The sequence below is a fragment of the Agelaius tricolor genome, unplaced genomic scaffold, assembly GCF_023055355.1.
Source record: "Agelaius tricolor isolate 1412-34295 unplaced genomic scaffold, bAgeTri1.0.p SCAF_9, whole genome shotgun sequence".
Classification (NCBI taxonomy): Eukaryota; Metazoa; Chordata; class Aves; order Passeriformes; family Icteridae; genus Agelaius; species Agelaius tricolor.
Window position 1 is genome coordinate 36,326,688 of NW_027269269.1, and position 24,262 is coordinate 36,350,949.

The following is a 24,262-nucleotide window of genomic DNA, read 5'->3' on the forward strand; positions in this document are numbered from 1 at the left end:
AGAGTTTTCAAGCCCCCTTGCTCAACAATTAAGTTGAGCAAAACCCCCTTGCCGAGCTAATTAAGTCCTGATCGTCATAAGAGTGACTTTAAAAAACAAAGTATTTGTAATGAGTATTATTAATAAGTATTAGGAGTATATCTAATAATATTAGTGTGTAGAAGATCACTCCAGATAATTTCCACTTCAAGTTTTAGAGCCTAAATGAAAATAGAAATCAGTAATAATGACATGAAATCAGAGGACTGTGCTTCTCATTAAACTCAGCAGCTGGGCAATACTAGTGATGTACTCCAGAGAAAATGTGGTAGCAGCTACCAGCTCCAAGTGACAGACACTCACATTCAGAGCTACTGCTGTAGCACTCACATTCGGAGCTACTGCTGGAAATCTGCACCAGGAAGCTGAAGGTGAGGTGGGTGTCCCAGGGTGACGTTATGATGCTTGTATCCCCATTCATGTGTTCTGTTAATGTTGGATATTATGTTCTGTACCTTTAAGACCGGCTCTGAAGAGGGAAAGTTTTGTTTCGGTTTTCTTATCAGCCTGGCGGGACACAGAGCCTGCAGCTTTTGCTTTTTCTGCTTTTGCTTTTTGCTTTGCTCTCTCGCTCTTGCTTGCTTCGCTTCTGCTTGCTTTGCTCATTAGCTAGTTTAGCTAAACTGTCCAATTTCTTCCTGGACTGTTTCTCCTTTCCTTTTCCTGACCATTTCGAACCTGCTCCGGACTGGGACCTGGGAAACACCGAGATCCTGCACCTTGCGGCCTGCAGCAGCTGCCCCAGCGCCGGAGGGACTGAGAACAGAGTGACCACCCCCAAGAGAGACTTTCTGAATTTGTCACCTTTTTTCAGAGCGTTGCCATCCGGTATTGTTCATTTTGTGTGCTGGGGGGTGCTGTGCCTGTTAAATAAACAGGTTCTTTCCACTCCTCTCTGAGGAATCCTTCCCGACCCGGTTGGGGGGAGGGGCTGTGTGGGTTTGCTTACTGGAGGGGCCCTAATTTGGAAATTCTCCTCCAAATTTGCCCTAAACCATGACAGTGGGGAATCTACTTTATGTGCATCACTGTCAGCTCTGATAGTGCGAACTTCACATCATCCTTTTTCATTCTCTGCAAGATGCAAAGAGCAAGCCAAATATATCAATGAGATCCGCAAGCTTGGACATGCAGCTTCTCTTTGATTCACACCACAGAAAAAGATTTTTTTTCCCCCCTAATGCTGCCATTGCATGACAAATTTTGTGAAAGTTGGAGACACTACAAAACAAATCAATTAGATAATATTTGGGTACTTACACAATATAAATTAAGACAAAAGTTATTAGTAATACAGAATAAAATATTGAGTGAGGACACAAAATGCGAGTTTGAAAATCTCACAGAGGTTTTAAATAAGGAAAAGGATTCATAATACAAATGCAGCAGAGGTATGTAGAGTTAAGAGTAAATTCAGCTTGCCAAATCAATGTTTTTCAGTTTCTCAAGCTATTTTTTTCTTAATATCTGAATCACTAAATAATCACACTAGAAGACATAGATATTCAGTTTTGTGCTAGCATATCCTTTTTTCCTCATGTGTGATCAGGATTGAACTTTTAAAAAGAACAAAAATTCTCAGGTGAAGAAAATCTCTGCTGCTTAGCCTATGGGTTGAAATCCTGAGGCTGGATTTATGAAAATGCTGCAGTGGAAGTTTATATCCACCTTAGAAGCAGAACTAAAGCATGAACTGAGAAGAGGAAAACAAACAACACAAACAAAACAAACAAACCCCCACTCCAAAAAAGAAAAACATTTAAAAAAAAAAACACCCACCAAAAAAAAACCCAAAAAAAACCAAAAACCCAAAGGTGAAGCTATAAGAATGATCATAAGGAATGATTCAGTGCATAACCTTTTATTAGACTAAATGTCACAAATCTCTGCCTCATGGTATTACAGAAGCATCTAATCTACAATATACTCCCTGTAGTTCATTTGCTTTTTGTTTATGGATGCTTGGGGTTTTCTTAAAAGGGAGCTCATGTAGCATCTGACAGATTGAAAATCTCATAAAACAAGACCCTGTAAAAGATAGCAATGGTTTTGACCCCTCACAGATTAAAACATTATTTGAAATACTTAATGCTTGACCCTACTGTAAGGTTTTATCATAGATACCACTCCAGGGTTACTGCAGCGTTGAAAAATATAAATGAGTGTGCAAGTTCAAGTACTGAAAAGATGTTTTTTATCACCAAAAGCCAAGATAACATCCTCATGAGAGAAACTAAAGGGTGGCCATGCATCTTGTAGGCCACAAAGGCCACATAAGATTTTCTCTATGTTGGAATGAAAGGAGTAGGATTCGGCCTCTCTATGCTTTGTTACTTGCAGTCATGGTCCTTGTGTTGACATAGAACTATGTAATTTAATATTTATATAATTTATATTTAATATTTATATAATTTATATTTAATATTTATATAATATATATAAATATATTATATTGTATACCTATATGTATATATAGGTATATAATAAAATACAATATAGGTATATAATATAGGTATATAATATAGGTATGTAATATAGGTATATAATATAATACAATATAAATATAAATATAAATATATACACATGATACATATACTTAAATACACTCGATATTCCCTTTGAGTTACATGTACTGGAGTGACCAAACAAAGGCACCATTAAGTGCCTTTGTTGCTATCAACAGAACACACATTTGATTAGAGAAGCAACTAGTAGGGCACAGTAAAGAACATTCAAAATGGTGAGTTTGGGAATATCTTCCACCTCGTCCTCCTGCCAAATGATCATTTGATGCAATTTCTACACATAGTTAAATAAACAGAAAAGTATTAGGAAATAGAGAAGAGGAAAGATTATGTGTTTTAATATCTAATGTAATCATACTGCACCATAACTTTAAGTTAATTGTGCTTTATATCTGCCTCAATTAAGATAACAAAATTTCTATTTGTAATAAATAGGCCTTGACCCTTTTATGGGCTTGATTCACAATAAATTCATGTAAAGTTGCCTGCCGTGTACAGTAATAGTCAGCAGTATATGGTGGGAGCAAAGAAAAAAAAAAACACAAAACAACAAACAAAAGCCCAAAGAAACAAGCAACCACCCTCCTCCCTCACCTAAAAGCAACCAATCAAAAACCACCCAAACAAAACAACAAAAATCCCTAACCCCACAACTGCAACAAGAACTGAGCAAAGTTTGAGTGGAAATGTCACCTCTCACACTTTCTAACATTCTGCAGCTTTTCTACATTATGGAGAAAAATTCTGTACAATTTTCATATAGAATTTGGTCTTGGTTAACTACTTGGGGTGTACTAAAAGCATCAAAAAATTTGTCACAAAAGGAGAACACAAAAAATGAAGCAAAAAAGATGAACTCAGCATATATTGATAGAAATTTTTAGTGTGCATGTCAGGAAAATGTGGCTCATTGACACTGCTGTACCACAGGGGCACTTCACAGAACAGAATCAGAGGCCAGCTGAGAGAGGAAGGATGCTCAGATGAGGGTCAGGCACAGCAGGTCGCTCAGGATCATGTCCAGTAAGGTTTTTAATATCTCCAGGATGGAGACCAAAGCCTCTCTGAGCAACCTCTTTTGCTGTTAAACAAAGAAAAAGCTTGTTTAGAAAAAGACAGGGAAATCACTCATTAATTAGTGCTAAAAGCAAAGCAAGATTGAACTTGGGGATTTGACTTACTGTCAATTAAGATTTCAAAAAAAGGCAAAAATTAAACCAAAAACAAACCTTTTTCCCATCAAGGAAATAATTTAGGTTGGGAAAGATGTCACTAAAGCCACCCCCACGGGGTTCCATTCCACTATCAAAACTTTGCCACTTACACTAAACACATTCTTATGCCACAGCATGCGACTTTTGATCATCAGAAATCTTCTTGAAGTTAATTTTTTGAAATCTTTCCTCTTTGAAATTGGCTTTGAAAAGGTTTTGAGCAAAACAAGAGCTCTGCACATACAGCTAATGCTTCTTTTAAAGCGTTATTTTTTTCAAGATACCCCTTATAGACCAAAGCCTGCAATACAAAAGTGCCAGCTGAAGAGCTACAAGAAAGCTCTACAAAGCAAAAAGGATCTTAAAAATCTTCTCATGTTCACACTTACACCTATAAACATTTACTTGTTTCATGTCTCCCAACAGCAAAAAAAAAAAAAAATAAAATTAAGGCCATGAGATAATATGTTTTTAAAGAGTGAATAATTGCACTACAGGATATATTACAGTACTCCATATATAATTCCAAGTACAGCTTTTCCATGCTCTGGCTTAGAGAAGCCCAAAACAGAGGCCTTTAAGACTAATTAGACACAAATAGTAATAATAATAAATTGTTCTCACGCCCAGCCTAGGTTTCCAACCTGAAAGTGGAAGAATTTTTAAGAAGATGATAACCCTACTGTGTAATTTATTCACACATGAACACTTTTATTATTGTTGGTTGGTAATTTTCACCCATCCTCTGTGTTTCACTGAGGAATGACCCAACAGAACTTCTTCAAAGATGCATGAATGACATCTTCAGAAAAGCAATCCTAAAGAGATGTAAGTCTAGCCTATACTAGAGTACTGTTAGGGTGCAATTAAACACCATTTTATATATCACAACATGGAAAAAGTAGCATGAAAATCAGTAGGACTATTCTTAAATATCACTTATCACATGGATATTCTGTGTTTGGGGTTAGTCACAGCAAGAAGCAGAAGCTGAGCATTATGAATAACACAAAAAAATCCCAGATAATGCCAAAATCAAGTTTAGCTAGATGAAAATTATAAAATAACATTTACTTTCAGTTCTTCCCCAGGATCAGTTTTTCTGCAAAAAGCAGGAATCTAAAACAACCTTTGCCACTCAGACTTCCAAACAGAAGGAGACGAAATGTACATTTGAGATAGGGTTTGAGTGCTAGTTTGAGTCTTAATTTGAAATACAGGAGTCTCTTTGAGTTTATTTGTAGATTTAGTATAGAGAGGAGCTATTGCTTAGAAGACTGAAAAAAAATATAAATCAACTAATGACAGCCTTTCATAGTACAAAATTTCTGACTGTTTAATTATATATAGAGAAATAGATTATAGATTAAGCATACTATATTTTATAGTTTAGAAATGACAGATCACATTTTATGGTAACTAATTCAGTCTAAAACTACTTCAGTATTAAATCAGAGTTAATAGTAAAACTATTTTGTTTTTATATATTTCAATGTTAAAAGCAAATAATCAGTGTTTAAAATGCTTTTAAAAGAGCAGTTCGAATATATGAAGTGGTATAAAATAAAATGTGGGTCAAATACAAATGAAGGATTAATCCTGAAAAGCAACTGTAAAAATCTGGGGGTCTTCCTCATGAATGATCAAATTAATAGATATTTTATCTAATAATTATAAAATTAAAAGTTTTCTAATGTGTTACTCATTAATAGCCATGAGTATGTATGAATATGCATTCTAGTATCATATCTAATCTTCTTTCAATAGATTTAATAGAAAATAGATCCTATTTCTATATAATCCTTATCTACCAGTAAGAATTAAATTAACCACTTTGTCTGGACTGAAACTATTTTATATGTATGAGGTTTCCTAATGTTGTGTGCTATCTATCCAAAACAAACTTATACTGTTTATTTGTTAGTAAAATGTATTTATTTTCCCATAAGCATCAGTGATCCTTCCTTGAGTATGAGGGAAGTGTTCAGATGTGTCTTAAGTTTCCATCTGAATAAATGTGGAAAATAGAAAATGAATTAAATGAATTCAGTAGACCACTAGAATAAGTTAAAAGTGTAAAGAAAGGAATAAAAAAAATGTTCCTAAAGATGAAAAAAGGCAACAAGAAAGGGCTTATTCATCCTACCTTCCCCTCACTCAGCATATCCTGCAAGTTTTCACAGGTAAAGGAATTTACAGGATCTGAATTCCTTTAAACAAGAAAATGAGGGCCTGCATCTCATTACCCATTGCAGGAACTTCATTCCTCCCTATTTCAGGATTATGAGACACAACATTTTCTTCCATTCCTTATGCATTCTTCATGTCTTCCTGCTGCTCTTGTGTAATGCTGAGATGAGATTAGATATTAAAAGTATTCTGGTACTATATTATTGTAAATCCATGAGGAAAACAGTAATTTTATTGCATCCTTGTGAGTGAGGATAAAAAAGGTTTAGCTGTACATAATATCCTCCTATGCCTTACTACAAAAGTCTTTGAAAAAGGTCAAATCTTCAAACTGCAATCCACTATATGCACAGTAATACAATCTATTACATGTTCTTGCCAACCAAGCCATTGTAAATTGGGTTACATAAATATTATTTTCCCATTTGTTCAGCTAACAAGGACACTGCTACGTTCAAATCTAAGGCAAGCACACTATGTGCTTCCTGTTCAGTTAAACCATTTTGTCACTGCCTTTAGATGTTTATAGATTGTGTGTCAGTTCAGTTGGGTCTGTTGTTCTGTTACTTCTAGAAATCCAGTGTTACATTCCCCTTTTCCATTTCCACACCCATTCCAGTTGAGAGCAGCCCATGGAGAAGGACCTGGGGGTGCTGGTGGGTGAGAGGCTGGACATGCCCTGGCCATTGGGAGCCCAGAAGCCCCCTCTGTGCTGGGATGCATCCAAAGCTACTGACAGAAAGATTAAATATTTGGCAAAAATTATTTCTTGTGGTGAGGAAAGTGGCACAGGTTTTCCAGAGAAGCTGGGGATGTCCCATCCCTAGAAGTATCCAAGGTCAAGGTTGGATGGAACTCCGAGCAATCTGGTCTAGCGGGAGGTGTCTCTGCCCATGGTAGAGGGTTGGGACTGGATGATCTGCAAGGTCCCTTCCAACCCTGACCATTCTGTGTTTCTAATAGGTACTATCATTTTATCCAATATATTAGGGAATTGTTTAGGTTGTATACATATACATATATACACACACACACATCCTAACCTCAGTGTGATCCTGTTGCCCAAACAGAGCATCTTAAACAACTTCAAACAGCCCACCCTTGTAGTAATATAAAGATGACTTATATTATACATGTTCCCAAAATACTGCTTGGAGCTCTCCATTTAACCAAGATGATCCTATCTTTTCTGAAAAAAAAGTTGATAATCTATCCAACCAGTTAATTAAGTTTTGTGCTTTCTGAACTCTCATCCAATGCAAACAGTTTAGAGTATTAAGAGGGCTGTTTTGAAATCTACTGTGTAGAATAGAAGTGCCAGAATAAATAAATAAATATATTTTTTAAAGATTAGAATCAAGTCAGAAGCATTGTGGTGGATCAGAACAGTCAGAAGCACTGTGGTGGATTCTGATAATCAGTAAATAACAGAAAACCACACACATATCAACTTTTCACTGGGAAAAAAAAGTAATTCTTGTTATTCCAGATGAATATGAAGCAATAGAAATTATCATAAGCTTTACCAAAAATTATTCAAGCTACTCATCCCAACCATGAGGGGTTTTCATTTCATAAAAACCATTACTGACATTAGAAAGTGAAGGTTATCCATTATTTTAAATAAACACATGTTTATTCATGGGCCCTTTGTTATCACTCTCAGCAAGAAGGATATGACTAAGAGTTGTTAGCTAAAACATTCTCCTACACAAACCCTATGCAAGGATATAAAAGACAACAGAAACTCAGAAAACTCAAAGAGCTTCCAAATACTGATGAAAGTATTGCTCTCCTCAAAACTAGCTCAAACCTAGCAAGGGTTGTTGGTCAGCAGGAGCTGAACATGAACCCAGGTGGGCAATGTACCCAAAGGCATCCTGGTTTTTATTAGCCATTGTATGGCAGCAGGACCAGGGAATGGTATAGAGAGACGCTATTGCTTAGAAGACTGAAAAAAATATAAATCAGCTGTATTTATAGACCATCCTTCTGTGCTGAGCACTGGTGAGGCCACACCTCAAATCCTGTGTCCAGTTTTGATCTCTTGTGGCAAGAAAGACAAAGAAGTGTGCCCAGTGCTGGGGAAGGGTCTGGAGCACAAGTCTGATCAGGAATAGCTGAGGGAGCTGGGTGGGCTCAGCCTGGAGAAATGAAGGCTCAGGAGGGAACTTCTCATTCTCTACAACTCCCTGACAGGAGGGTGGAGCCAGGTGGGGATCAGCCCCTTCTCCCAGTTAAGCAGTGACAGGACAATAGGATATGGCCTCAGGATGCACCAGGGGAGATTTAGGTTGGACATCATGAAGAATTTCTTCATGGAAAGGGCTGTTAAGTATTAGAACAGGCTTCCAAGCAGTGGTGGAGTCACCATCCCTGGAGCTGTTCAAGAAATGACTGGACATGGAACTTAGTCCCGTGGTTTATTTGACAAGGTGGTGATCTGTCAAATGTTGGACTCAATCTTTTAAAACTTCTCCACCTAAATGATTCTGTGATTGCACAGTGGTGCAGATGCTGCAATGTTATATAAAAGTTAAATAGTCTATATCTGACACTTTTCACCTATTTTCACTAGAAGCATCATGGGTGAATAAATATGGCATCCCAAAAAAGAAGAAAGGGGAGAATGTATTTCAAGCTTAAAATACAAATGAATGCAACTATCAGCCAAGTTCCAGGAACCATGACTACCAGGACAAATCTTTCAAAAACCATTTAAGTCTTTCACACATACTGTTCAAAAAGAGCAAAACCCCAATGAGAGGAAAAACAGTACAGCTATATGGTGACACAGGGTAACTGGATGTGTTGCTCTGATTTTTTTCTGCTTTCCCATGGTTTCCATGAAGCTCTGGACGAGAATGACTGAATCATAGGGTAAAGGAAGATTTACTGAAGCTAAGAATGCTTTAAAAAACATGAGTTTTGTCCACATAAAGTGGGAAAAGGGAGGAAAAAAGAGAAAGAAAAAAAATGGGGGCAGGGGGGCAGAAAAGGAAACAAAAATGGGGGAAAGGAAAGCTTCCAGAAAGGTAAGCATGAAAGCACAAGAGACAAAAACTTTAAATTATATCCTTTTACCTAAGAAGTCAGGACTATAGAGAGAACCCGAATACAGGACCTTGGTAGAAAAGGAAGATTCAGAAGAGACAAGGCTACACCATGAAAAGAAAAGTTCCCAAACAATCTGGGAAGATCCCTATGTTATAATCTTGCTATTCAGGCTACAAGTCACTGGATGAGTCTGAAATAAAAGTTTTAAAAGAAGCTATTGAAGAAATAAAACATTAAATTGTCCCAAAGAATTTGTCAGGACAAGATAGCATTGGCTAGAGATTCCTGGGAGAATTTACAAATGACATGGCATGATGAGATACAAAACAGTAATTCATTCTCCCTTTCAATGGCCAATGTTATTTGTTGGCTTTTAGGACTCTATGCCACTGTTTACTAAATAATTTCAATATACATATCATGTTAAATATCTGGCACTATCCCTACTTAATTAATTAGAAAAATATTTTTAAATGTAGTTAAGACTAATATTGCACTCTGACATTGCCCTGAATTTCACACCTAATGTACTACATGATGTAATAGCACAATATGTAGCAGAAGCAAAAGAGTATGTTCTTCCCAGAGTCTTGGAAAAGGTCCTTGGACAAGAGCCAGCTTGGAAGCACAGTTCATGGTAATGAGATTTCACTAAAATACCCTAATAACCCCACAGCTGTCACTAATAATAACCACTTTCACCTTACAGAGGGAGGAACTACGTAAATATTCCTCAAACCTTCTATCCATACTTTTGGTTATGTCTGTATGTGCCAATTGTGGCTGAGGTAGAATTCATTTCCTTCACGTTGGATTAGAGGTGGCTGTGTGTTGGATTTGTGCTGAAACACAGGGATGTGTTTGTAATTGCTGAGCAGCACTTGTTCAGAGTCAGGATTAAACCCCAAAATTGTTTTGCCTGTATTGTTAGTCACAGAAAATTGAGAATATTTCAGTTTCATGCATTTTTTTTTTTTTGTGTTGAGAGTGATTTAATTAAAAATAATTTAATGAATCCCAAAATATCAAATGGTTATTCACTGTCATAGAACCATCAAAACTCACACAGAAGTGTTCATATTATTTATTAAGTGTTCATATTATTAAGTGTCATTATATAAGGTGTTCATATTATTTATTAAGTGTACAAAATTATCGGGGTGAAAAAAGTCAGAAGCAGTAGTGCAGTCAAACCATGGAAATCATAGTGAAAACATGGGGGTTTTTTTAAATAGTGCTGTTTAGTTATTTGTTTTGTAGCAGCTGTTTTAACACCATCACACAATAAAGACATTTACAAAAAGTGTTTAAGGAGTTCTCCTTAGATTTTAGTATCATCTTTCAATATATATTGGCACATTGGAAAGCTCCACAGGACTGCAGCACTCTAACATCTGAAAAAGTATTTATAGACCCAACAATCTGATGATTCAAAGGAAATCATTCTACTCAGCAGATTATTGTCTAATTTTTACTAATGCCAGTCAGTGGATCTTATCTCAGGTCTTGTTTAGAGGATCTGAAAGTCTAAATATAGTTAGAGAATTTGAAATTGGTAAATTAAGTTCTTTAAACTTTTTTTAAGGTACTTGCACTATATTTTAAAATATTTACAAGAGAGGAACTAAAATAATTTGAGTCCGTTTTCTAAAAAAATGATACAAATTTTGTAATTTATTCCACTCAAACAGGAATTCTAAAGGCAAGTTGTCAATGCATGGGGGAGTTTCTAGAGTGGTCATTCAGATTAGTTCTCCAAATTATAACTACTTTAAATCACTAACACTACCAAAAATTCACTAAGACTTGATAAAATGCTGAGCTTTTCAACAAATCTCTCTTCACTTTTTCATCTTAATATAATGATTTTAAAAAGACATTATGCAAAGATGATGCAAAATGTCATTATGATGTAATATTTGGAAATAAACCCCACATTTTTAATGACTCCAGATTTTAGAATGTATACAAAAATGTTCAAATTATGATTTTTAAGTTTTATATTTTGTAATTTATTTTGGCAGCCTACTCCACAAGGGTATCAAAACACTTATTTCCAGACTCATGACTCATTTTTATTTCATTACTCATATTACCAAATCTCACAAATAATTCTAAATTCACAATATTCCCACTACATTTTCAAATCAAGTTTCATCTCCATATATTTAACTGCATTAAGAGCCATATATTTAACTGCATTAAGAGGTTTTTTCCACAAAATACTCTGCCCAAAAATACTGTAAGTATTAGTCATCCCAAAATTCAATTTTTACCCTCTGTAAATGAAAATACATGAAAAACCTACGCTTATTTTAGCCCTCATTTCTCAAACATGCTGCTGATCACAAGTGTATGCTTCTTTGGAATTTGATGCATGATGATTTATGATTTAGCTTGTCTTTACTTTCAAATACCATCAAGGATTCGCAAATACTGCACCATTCCCAAGGTTTGCTTACTTTGAGCGTATTGACTGCAAACAATTCAAAATAGAGGAAAATAAGAAGATGATGAGAGCCTCTTTCCACCACCCTGGTTCCACAACTACATTTTTGTTCTTTATTTTTCAAATATATGCCATTAGGGCACACCAACAAAATATGCATACTTATACTGAGGCCCCTATTTCACTGAGTGATACAAGTAATACAATTTCTACTGGCAAGAGAGATAGAAAAAGATTATTTAGTGCAAGACTGTATTCACACAGGAACTGCTGTTGGGGATATTTAAGATGCCAATAGCTGTATAATTTAAGAAATGTTGGATATGCAAACATATTCTGCATGTTTTTGTACTATGCACATGCTTATACCTATAAATATTGATGCTATGCTACCTAAGCTAAAAATATTAACATTTAGAGCTGAAAGAATAGACCTTTTTCAATTAATTTTTTGATTAATGACTTAATTAATGACTTACCTCTTATTACACCTCTTATTACATACTATGTGCTGGCCATTACATTTTAAATTCTCTGTCAAAACAAAACCACAGTGATGAAGTTCTCTTGAAGCCAGTCTGTCTTAAACAAGAAGCACTGTTGAATGTAAATAAACCAAGATGAATTTTAGAAACCTACTGGACACTTTTTTAGTCAGGTAAATTGCAGACTACAGGAACAGAACATGTACCTGTTGTGCCAGGTTTTCCTCCTACAGAAATTTTTGGAATATGGACAGAAATGGTACAGTACATCCTGAAGAGAGCGAAGCAAACAGGTGTCAGCCCTAACTGAACAGCAGAATAACAACCACTGGGTATCCGCCTCGCTTCCACCAACCCCCCATTCTTTCTTTTCTATTTCTGACCTATGAAGTCTGCAGTTTCTATGAAGATGAAAAGAAAGAACCATTAAGAGCATCTTCTGGTATTGTCGGATGCATCAAAAGCTGCCCTTCATCTTTTGCTTCTCCCCTTCTCACCTTTTGCAATTTCATCTGTAGAACAGAACAAAAGCAAGAGATCTCTTTCTTAACACCTTTATGTCCACCAATAACAAACAGCTTCCCAGCTGCACTTTTTAGCATTACACCAGGGGTTTATGCCTTTGTTAGTCTCCAAGGATGCAGTGCAGACCAAAGGTTTGAATACTTTCAAGACTTCAGGCTTTGCACACATTACATTATACAGCTCCATGAATGAAAGGTGCTATAACAAAACCTAAATAAAGCCCATAACTTTACTCTGTAATTATCTGTTCTGGTTTTAAGTCTTTTCACAGTCTGAGAATACACAGGGTCAACCACACTCAACTTGGGATTGTGCAAGCAACCTGCACCTATTACAGTATTTGCTCAGGGAATTTGATACAAATGCTTCCTTCCATGAAAACTATTTTTATTGCTACTGTTATTTTTGATAAAGATTAGTGAGCTGAAGGGGAAATGGAAAATAATTTTCTTGTCTTCCTATGCAGGCAGCTTGTGCACTCAGTATGAACTTCCAGATTCAGTGATCAACAGAGTACAAATGGAAGCTTAGACAGCCAAGGACTGCATTGACATCTCCACTCTCCCTAACAATGTGTTATGATATGAAAGACCACTTCCTCAGGACACCAGAAGGAGCTGCTAGGCTGAACTACAATACCATCCCAACATAGTAACTTTAACACAGAAAGTTGACAAATACATAAAAATATGAGCATTCTCTGAAGAAAAAGTAGATTCCTTTGAAATGCAGACTTTTTTTTTAATTATTATCATTATTTTAATATTTTTAAGGGTCTGGGGAGAGGATATACCACTGTTATTAAAGATATTTTTCCTTAAAAGTCACAGCCTAGTTTCTATTGGAAGTGATCTCTGGAGGTCATTTTGTCCAGGGCCACCTACAGCCCAGGAATTTAATGTATTTGGATCTTTTTCTTTGAAATTAGGAGTTCTTAAATAATAACATATATTTTCCCCTTGTAATTGTCACAAGGCAAGGAGCTGTACTAGACCTCTTGGGAAATAATCAACTGCCTGGCCTTAAAAATAAATATTACAGTCTCTCAGGGTTGCATGTGAGACTGTAAAACTGACAGACCATGACCCCTTACCATCTAGTCTATTCCATCAAATTCAGCAACTACTATAACATTAAATTCAAAGAATGTTCTTAGTAAAATCAGTACTTACTTTCTCCCTCTTCCAAAAACAAATCAGGAGTCAATTTCTTGTGTTAGCTTTGCCACACTTCACATAACATATCCTAGTTGCAGATGTTTCCAACTGGTTTGGCCAGTAAAACCCCTGCCTAGGTAGGTATTCAGATCATGAAATTCTGTGTTTGTAATTAAAACCTAAAACCATGTAATGCTCAGCTTGTCACTAAGCACTGAAGAAGTAAATTCATCTTTATCTCCAATCAGAAAATTTCTTCAAGAACTCCAGTGATATCATTTGGCATGCAAAGATAACATTTGGTTTCCTTCAAGAGATCAGAAAAGACAAAGAAAGACAACACTGCCAAATAACTTAAGGTGATTCTGTTTTGTACTCATCTCTTTATTAAAATCATACCAAATGCTAAGGTATACTGAGTCTTCTAGCTCATGTGTCTTGCTAAATAGATGTTTTGACAGATTTAAGATCAGTTATATATTATTTGCAATGACAGACACTTCAGTATGAACATATTTTCGGTTAAGTAAATTTATCATCTTCATTACCTTGTGAGTTCTCACATTAATTTTCTATCCTTCAGGAAACTTCAGTCATGAAATAACTCAAACTGAAACAATAGCATTCTGCTGCAAATTGGTCTAAATATCACAATTAAAATCCAAGGCTGCTACTGTGTATATTAAAAAAAAAAAGACAGATTTTCAGATAAACACTTTTATATTCATTGAACTTTTCTCTAATTTCAGAAAAGAAACAAGAGGCAACTCAATGAACAGGAAGTTCCACCTGAACATGAGAAAGAACTGTTTTTATTGTGCAGTGACCAAACACTGGAACAGATCACCCAGAGAGGCTGTGGGTCTCCCTAACTGGAGATATTCCAGAAGCATCTGGACACAATCCTGTGCCATGTGCTCTGGGATGACCCTCCTTCAGCAGGGAGGTGGAACCAGATGGCCCACTGTGGTCCCTTCCAACCTGAACACTCTTTGAGTCTATAATATCTTTTTCCTTTTTTTTTCTAAGATTTTACATGCACTTTATAACCACCAATTGCTATTGGGTAGCTTTTGTTTAGTTCAGCTTGGTTTGTTTTTTTTCATTAGAAGGGGATTTTTTTGGCAGGTGTTGTTTGTTTTTTTTGTTGTTTGGTGGGGTTTTCTTTTAATGGTTGACAGCTTTGCTTCTATAGACAAGTCCCAAAATCCCTTCAACATTGTTTTTATTTTTTAAAATAGCTGCTAATACATGGAAATTCACTACTGTGACACATCCCTTGAAACAGAATTTTTGGCATTTAAATTAAAGTTGCAAATCCTAATGTGAGCAAGTAATCCAAAATTTTTGAAAGTCAGGTTGACATTTTTTCCTTATTATTACATTTATACATTACACGTGTAAACTTTTGGAAACACCTGAAGCTATGTCAGTGATAAACCAGGAACATACCTTTCATACTACCAGTAAGCAAGACTTTTAGGTATAAAAGGAAATAACTGCTGATCACTCCTTGGCTCTCCAGTCAAGGAATCAGCATGAGGGAGTCTCAGTTGGTGTGATACTGAACCTGTGCACCATTGTGATAGTAATTGACACAAGCTGTTCTTCAACCCTCAACAACCCCAAAAGAGAAGGGTCCTCTGTGAGACCAGGCAAGGTAGGCAGCCTCTTAATTTCCTCCATCTCCAAGTCAGCAATTAAAAAAAAAAAAAAACCAAAACAAAAAAACCAAAACCAAAACCAACCCAATGACCCAATGATGCCTTTTTGGGGCCTTGAAACACTCTTTCTTGAGGTAGTCTCTAAGCATGCACAGTGGCTGGGCCAGTCACAACAGGATGTTCCAGCCATTCATTTATGGTCAGGCTGATTGTAATCTCCAGCAGAGTCTGCTGTTGGGATTCCTGTCAGCTGGGCTATGCCCCTCCACAGCTTGATGGCATTAGTGTTCACTGTGCACTACTGAGTAGAGCCTTATGCTCCTCTGGGTCCAGCATTCCAGGCTATGGGATCTACACAGTCCAGTAAATCTGGCTGTCCCTCTCCTCCACCAGGGAGGCCTTTCTAATACTGATATCACAGGATTCTCCACTTATTTTTTGTAAAAATGGATTAAAACTTTTCTCCATAGAATCAGAAGTAAAATCAATCTGTCCACACAGCCTGAGAAACTGTCCACTGGAGCAGGAACTTTCCACAGAGATTCTCCATTTGTTTTTCCCTGTAATTCATGTGCTTGTGCCTCTAGGGTAAGGTAGGCTTTCCATCTCAATTCCTCACATCCTGTCAGTGGTCCCACAAGTAAAACCACAGGGTACCCTGTGGCTGTACCTTCTGTGTCATCTTTTTAGCCAAACGACACCTGCAGTCAATCACTGAGGTATGACCCCATACAGGTGGGGAGTTGGACATATTTCCTCTGAATTGCTGGAACTCACAGGACAGTTTATCACACAGTTTCTCCACAGCTGAGATGAGGGAGGAAGAAATACTGCCCTACATTCATATTCCTCAAGCTGGTAAATGGCTTCATCCACTGTTGCTGCCACACTGTCTTTCCAGACTAATGTATCCAGTGGGTTGGTGTGTGAGAATGGGGAATGCTGGACAAATTTCTGCCCCATGGATCACATGGATTGGACTTCATCTGGATCTGTGGCTGTGTGTTGTTCAGGCCATAATAATTCATCCCTCACAGGGCTAATTCCCCAAGTTATTGGATACCTGTGCAGTCCATTTTCCTGGGCAACATGCAATATCTTCCCTGGAGGTAAACCTTTCCCTTGTGATTGATAGGATCACCTCCAGAAGTTAAGGACTGGAGTCACTTCTCCAATTACTTTGTCAATGCCTGCTTCCCTAGAAAGTGATCACAGCTGCCTGCCTTCCTACCCTCTAATTCCAAACTGCTAGCCCAAATATCTGAGCATCAGAGCAGGTGGTAACCTGTTCACTGGGATGACAGCTGAAATATTTTTTGTATATCCTGCAGTTCACCCAAGGACAGGGAGTAGTGTTCAGCCCTTGTTCTGTCTCTTCCTCCCAGTCCTTCTTTGCCCTCCTTGTTCTCCATTACTAAACAAAATGATGGTTTTTTTTCACATTTCCTCTTGTACACAGGGACAATGACAGCAGAATTGCTGGTTCTGTGGCTCAGTTCCAGGGGCTGTCATGAGGGTTGGAATAGCTACAGAGCCTGCTGTCCTGTTACCAGCTCCAGGGACCTTCTCTCCCCTTGGAGAGTACTGAGTAGCACTGAGCAAGGCTCAGCAGGCCTGGGCCAGACCCCAGCATGTTACAGAGGTTTGTGTGTGCATATGAAATTGCCAGATTCACGTTTTCCAAACATTTTGCTAGTTATTCCAAATTATGGACTTACTCAGGTGTAAAGTTCCAAAACACTGGAGGCACTCACTGTCCTAGGTACTTCCCCATACCATCTGACAGACCCTGCTACTCATAAATACCCAGCCTCAGGGCAGATCTCTGGCTGATGGTCTTAATTTGTTGTTTAACCTTAAAAAAACTTCACCCATGTGCAGTAATGTGCTAGTTCCTGGCAAAAGGACAAGGTTTGTTTCAAGGATATTCAAAAACCTTTAAAATTCTCAAAAGCTACTATAATCAGCATGGGGACAAAAAAGGGACATATCTTCCCTACAGGCTGACTCTCCAAGGAGAAAAGGCAAAAGGTGCTATTAATAATAGTTCCCAGTAGGTGACTCCTGATATACAGAGGTGACTGGTATACTGAATACTTGTACCTGAATAGTTTTATGCCCAGCAATGCTATCACACCATAAGCCCTTCATATCCCTTTTTTCTACTACAAAGTACAAAATTATAACCCTTAGCTGAGGCCCCATGGAGGATAAACATCACCACAGGGAACACACACAGCAAGTCTTAACCCTGAGAACAAGCACAACTCTGATAGGAAATAAATCAACATTGTGACAGCAACTACTAAGCCTACACAAAGAATGCCTGCAACAAATTTTCTCTAACATGCTCTGGTCAGATCTGGCATTATCTCAACCCTTTGATCCCCATGCTGGGGGTCAAAAAGGACTGTCATGGTGTAAGCACACTCAACAATGACATACCCTGCCATCACTCACTCACTTGGCCCTCCATCCCACCAGTGGAATAGGGAGGAGAACAAGGAAAACAAAACTAAAAGACACAGGTTTATATTAAAATCAGTCTAATAATTGAAACAAAGTAATTATCATCATAAAAACAATAGTAATAATGATAGTGATAAATGGGAGAGAGATGGATAAAGCCCAACCAAGACAAGCCATGCACAATGCCATGCTCACTACCTGCTGACCAATGCCCAGCCTCTCTTCAGGTAACTCCCACATTTGATATGTGAGTATGATATTCTGTGTAGGGAATATCCCTTTGGACAGTTCAGTCAGGTGAATAGGCCATGCTCCCTTCAAGCTTTTTGTGCCCTTCCTCAATAGCAGAGCATCAGACATGGAAAATCCTTGACTTATGGTAAGTACTATCTAGCAACAAACAAAAGAATCAGTGTGTTATCAACCTCATTCTCAGACTGAATCCAAAACACAGCACTGCACCAGCTACAAAATAAAAAAAATAACTCTACACCAGCCAAAACAAGGGCGCTTAATAAAGTTTATATTAATTTGTTCAATCTCAGTAATAAATATTTAATAAATTGTGTAATCTCTTTGTGACATTAAAAAAAGCCAGAATATGTCAGGATTATGGACTGAGGTATCTTGGACATGGCAGAGATTGCTGAGGCTCATCTATTTCCAAGGTCACTTCTGCTTGATACTTATTCACATTGGGACCACTGACATCCACAGGGGACACCCTGAGGTGACGACAAGCTCTGAACACTTGGGTAAAGAAGTGGGGACCTGGGGACACACACAGGGCCCCCTTTCATCCCATGGCCAAGGAAAATGTCTTAGTAAGGAGCAAAATTTTCCTACAGATGAATGAACATCAAGATCCTACTAAAACAGGCAAATCCTCTATATTTGCAAACAGGTCTTCTTGTAAGGTCAACCGGTAAGAGTTTCAGTCCACCACTAGATATATTCCCTAGAAAACTGTCTAATTTTATTCAATATTTAAAATTTTCTAATCAGCTTTCCAGATGAAGGGAACGAAACACTAAAGACACATTATATCACATTCAAAAAATGACAGATTCAAACAGTTGACCACAGGGAAAAAGAGAGAAGATGACAGTAGCTAGGAACTAGAGTGGAATTAGAATTAGGATATCCCATTTCAAACTGTTTTGCATGTCCTTATACTAATTTCTAATCACGGCCTGATTCTTTAATACTGCTAATCGTGCAAATTCAGTTTGCTCCATCTGCATTTTCGACTTTTATTTAGAAAAAAGCAATTATTTTCATTTGCATGATCCTTTAAATGGGCTAATTATAAATATAAAAATTCAAATTCAATAGGCAAAGTACAGATGGTTAATCTCAAGTTATAGAGACCTTAAATTCATTTTTTATAAAAAATATTGAAAATATTTCATAACACTGGGCATGCAGTAGTGCATCCATTTAAATGAAATCAAAAAAGCTTGTTAGCGTTACCATTTCTAAGTGTAATAAATTATCATAAAAGTCAGGTTATCAAAAGTAAATTTTTTCTGCATTAGACAAATTAAAAAAAAACCCTTACTATTCCATAAGCCAGCAAATCTGATCCTGCTGAGATCATGCACAAAGGTTAAAGTGACATTTTATAACATAAATTATTTATCCACATTTTGAGACAGCTTCCCACAGAAGAAAATAAAAGAGAAGAGAAAAGCCTGTTACATACATTTTAAGGTCATATTATTACATTTTCTGATCTACAGCAATGTGGAAAAAAAAAAAAGATTTATTAATGAACATACTACTTCAATTTCATGTTTCAGCATTAGGTAGAACGAGAATTTGTAACTCATCTCAAAGATTTATTCTGAAACTACTGTCAAAAGTTAAGTCTAGACTGAATGTAACTTTTATTTCTTTTGACATTTGCTTGATACACAAAATTACATTTCAGGAACAGTCAATCCAAAGACCGTATTTCTGTCACTGAAATCATGTCTTTTGATGGAACTCCACTTTTTTTTGCTGAGAAAGTATCCAAGAAAAAAATAAATTATTTACTATGGCTCTGTGAATGTCATGCAAGTCTTCTGCTGAGTTCATCACAAAGTTTTTAATATGGAAAGGGCTAAACTAAAAGTTCAGCATACCTGGGAATACATCAGCAAGACAAAAAAATAAAAACAGTAAACAGAAACCTTAAGGGAGCATACTGCATTTCTTACACTTCAATCTCTGGGGGAGTATCAGGATCCACAAGAAAAGATGAAACATTCTGATCATAAAAAGGTCTGCAAAAACACTGCATACATTTAAGAACTAAATGCTTGCTCTGGAGACATGGAAAAATCCTTATGGTGTGTAAAGTATCTCAGGTATTAAAAAAATTCCTGAGCTTATTTTCATTCATATTTGTCTAAGCTAGAACATGTTATCCAGTATAAACCATTGTGATGTTGCTCTATTAACTAATTACACTAAAGAGACAATAAAATTAAAAGGTTGGGGGGCTCATAAATTTATAGGAGAATAAACTTGTACTTCCATGTTTGGGCCTCCTACTGCATTGAGAGATGGAAAGTAAGGCTGCCTTTAGAGCAGCATAGGCAATGACCTCCTCTGGCAGATACTTCTCTATCCCACCAAAGCACACAAAAATAAATGCACAGCTAAAGGAACAAGATTACTCTGGGTCATCCCATCAGAGAAAAAAAAATGCAGCAAATGGAGATTTTCTGATAACACAGCCTTGAATTTCAGCAGTGTAAGCAACTTTTCCTTTCCATGCTCTTGGCATTTATTTTTTTTCATATTTTTTATTAAACACTGTAAAAGCATAGCTAGAGGAAACTAATATATAGCTCAGGCTTTAAAGAAAAGCAATAAAGAACATTCTTATACAAATCACTATTTTCAGTTTTAGGATTTTAGAGCTTCTAATAGTTTCTCATTAGACTGCAGTTCTGCCTAGTGTTCATATCTATGATACCATCTACCATACAGATCCCCTCCTTTCCAGATCCTTCTCCAGCCATTGAATAACAAAAAATTTTTTCTTTTTTTTTTTTTTTCAAATCCTCAATTAAGCCTTCTAAGCAGCTTGAGAGAGGGGATTCTGCCCCTCTGCCCCCTCTGCTGAGACCCCACCTGCAGGGCTGCATCAGCTCTGGGCTCCAGCACAGCAAGGACAGGGACCTGCTGGAGCCAGGCCAGAGCAGGCACCAAGGGGATCACAGGGATGGAGCAGCTCTGCTGGGAGGAAAGGCTGGGAGAACTGGGATTGTTCAGGTTGGAGAAATCAAGTCTTTGTGGAGTGACCTAATTGTGGCCTTCCAGTGCCTGAAGGGAGTTTACAGCAAAGCTGGAGAGAGACTCTTGACAAGAGTCCAGAGTGACAGGATAAGGGGGAATGGCTTCACACTGACAGAGAGTAGCTTTTGATTAGACAGTAGGAAAAAATTCTTTGCCATGAGAGTAGTGAGGTGCTAGAACAGGCTGCCCAGAGAAGCTGTGCCTGCCCCATCCCTGGAAGTGTTCAAGGCCAGGTTGGATGGGGCTCTTGAGCAATCCGGTCTAGTGGCAGCCATCCTTGCCACAGCAGAGGGGTTGGAATGAGATGATCTGTAAGGTCCCTTCCAACCCAAACCATTCTGGGATCCTGTGACCTGCTTCCTACAGACACTTCAATCAAGTGTTCCTAATCCATGCTACTGCTCAACAGATAATTTTCAGTAAAATTATGGTCAATTAATATAATTTCCTAATAACACCTTTATTCAACAGCTCTCTTTTCAAACCAGAACTTTTAGATGTGTGTTCTCTTATGCCTCTATTCCCTATTGGCATTTATTTGATGTCAAGTTCTTTATAATAAGATGAAATTTTAGAATTTACAACTGGATTTTCTCCATTTGAATGTCACACAGAACCAAATTTAATATTTGACAGTGTCCCTGAGGCTGGGGGATGTTTCTCTCTTTTTCCCTGCAATTACATCACTAACAAAATTCATCAAATACAAGGTGCTGATTAATTGTGGCCAAATTAGGCAAGAAATGGTAAAAGAATAACATGTAGGGAAGCTGTTTTCCTACCATTGTAAATCTTAGATAAGAAAACAAGGGCCTTTCCAAGTTATCTGAATTATAGTAGGACGTGGCTGATGTCTCACAGTTGTAATTAGAAGCTCAAACAACTAAGAGAAGCGTTTTCCTGACCTATATGAGGATGAGAAAGCCAACATCTTATTCCCTTCCTTGAGAATATAAACTCTCTCATCAAATGGGTTGGCCTTAAAACATATGAGGCTTGTCTGATTTGTTGAATTCATTCTGAGAAATTAGAAATTTGAACTCTCAGAAATTGCTTTTATTTTGTAATTACAGAATTCATGTTACTAAATAAAACATTTAAGAACTATGTAAATCTCTATATGTACGGACAGCCATCCAAGACCTGCAAGAATGTTTTACAATGAAAGAGAAACTGTATAAATGCAACACAGTGATACATGTCTTTTTCTCAGTCTTTCCTGATTACTTCTGCCCAGACATATCCAATTTTATATAACTAAAAAAATGTAAACAAAGAATCATCACTGCATAGTCCTAACACTTTTATAGATTCAACTAGTAGCATCCATATGTGGAATCTTGGAACTGAGCATTTAAAAAAATTTAAATGCTTAAATAAGAACAAATGCTTAAATAAGAACAAGTTAACAAAGGTCACATTTTAAAAGAAAATTTATTTACCCCTGGGGATTTGAGTACAATCCAGGTAGAGATTTTTTTTTCCCTTTCTAAACAGCTGAACCTCATATTTGTGACATACTAGAGAAACTTATTTTCTGTTCTGAAAAGGGTGCTGTTTAATCTAGAAATATATTTTAGTTGTATGCCCTACACTTTATCCTGATATATAAAGAACTACCCTACTTAGTACTCTCAGACCTTCCTCCATTATTTCCTCTTTGACTATTTTTCCATTATTGTTACTGATGGAAGATTAAAACATTTTGAGTACAATAAAGAAAGACCTTATTCAAATATTGAACTGCCTGCTGCTCATTTCCAAACTAGAAATGGGTATATGGATCTTTTTCAGCCTGAAACTGATCACACAGACTGCAAGTTTAATGATTTTCTGCCATTGGAAAAAAATAAGAATTCTTCTTTCTCTGTATGCAGTTAAAATTTACAGAGAGCTGGAACTCAGAAATTTAGCTTTTTTTTGCTGAGTGAACAAGAGTATAACAGCCTCAATTTGATCACAGGTGTATAAAGTAGCATATGCTTTACTTCCTGGATGTAGGATCACATGATGAAAGAAATCCTTCTAAACATTACAAAATATGCACACAATAATCTTCCCACATGATCCCAGTATCACACTTTTCAATTACTCATGTTGGAATCAAAGGATCCAAAACTCAAATGATTTCATTTCTAAAACCTTCATATCACTGCAATGTGGAACTCTCTTGTATGTACCGTAAAAAGACCAAGAAAAATCCCAAACAAAAACCCCCAAATTGAAGCCCCAGACCCCACAAGACTGCTCAGAATTTCAGTTAGTGATAAAATGGTGCACACTGAGCTGCAGCTTTAATTTTAAGCCATTCTTAGTTTTACTACATCACAAATATGACTGTAATTGGTGCACAGAAGCAAAACAGGAACAAAGTCAAGCAGGAGCCTCACATATGTAAGCAGTACAGAGAGGATTTCAAAATGAATACAGAACACAAACATGAGTCTTAGGTATTCAGTGTAATCCCCAAAATATCCATTTAAATTGAGAAGCTGCATATCACTGGCTTTTGTTAAAAAGGTAGCAGCTTCTAACTTTTTCAGAGTGCATAGTGGCTTGGCAGTGGAAATTTCAGTCATATTAAGGGTACACGCTTACTTCTCTAAAATAAAGTAGCTGATAAATTTCAATACTCTACATATTCTTAATGAATTCTGACCAAAAAAAGTTTATGCACCTTTTCAAGCATTAGAAACAACACCCCCAACTCTTCACATTAATAGTGGTGTTACTACAGGGAGTAAAGAAAAGTTTGTTTCAACTCAAAGCGCCCAAGTGCCAGCACTGTATAGAGACACACCATGAAATACACTTGGATGAACTCCAAGATTGAGAAACACCAGAAAAGCAATTGAGTGTTTTAAGAGTTCATCTGTCTTTCTGACACAGTATGGATTCAGTCCCCCCAGATGAAATTGTCCTGGCAACCTCAGCAGTAAACCAACACTCCTAGTTTTACTCTGTCAGTAAACAAATGGAAACGTAAAATTCTACCTCATTGTCCTGTTTTGACTTAGAGGCCAGAAAAAGATAGGAAAAATGCAATATATATATTTTAATTGGGGCTATATAAACATAATTCCCTAAAAACATTGCTTTTATTCATAAAGATTTTGCTCTCTCAGAAATTATTAAATACTGGAATATATAAAAAGACTGCCAGACAGGATATGTCATAGTAAGAAATAGAAAAGAAA

The 24,262-nt window shown here is 36.9% G+C and overlaps 1 protein-coding gene and 1 long non-coding RNA gene across 4 annotated transcripts in view; one reads left to right on the forward strand and one right to left on the reverse strand.

The window, feature by feature from the left end:
- The window catches only part of NCAM2 (neural cell adhesion molecule 2), a 273,942-nt gene that overhangs the window by 222,438 nt on the left and 27,242 nt on the right, over positions 1-24,262 (reverse strand). The window lies entirely within an intron of this gene.
- LOC139593215 (uncharacterized) lies at positions 463-15,170 on the forward strand. Of its 2 annotated transcripts, XR_011680216.1 has the most exons (4): positions 463-867; positions 12,951-13,778; positions 13,890-14,000; positions 14,391-15,170. It is a non-coding gene; the product is annotated as an uncharacterized lncRNA (long non-coding RNA). The 2 variants fall into 2 exon arrangements; XR_011680215.1 differs by having other exon boundaries at positions 12,951-14,000.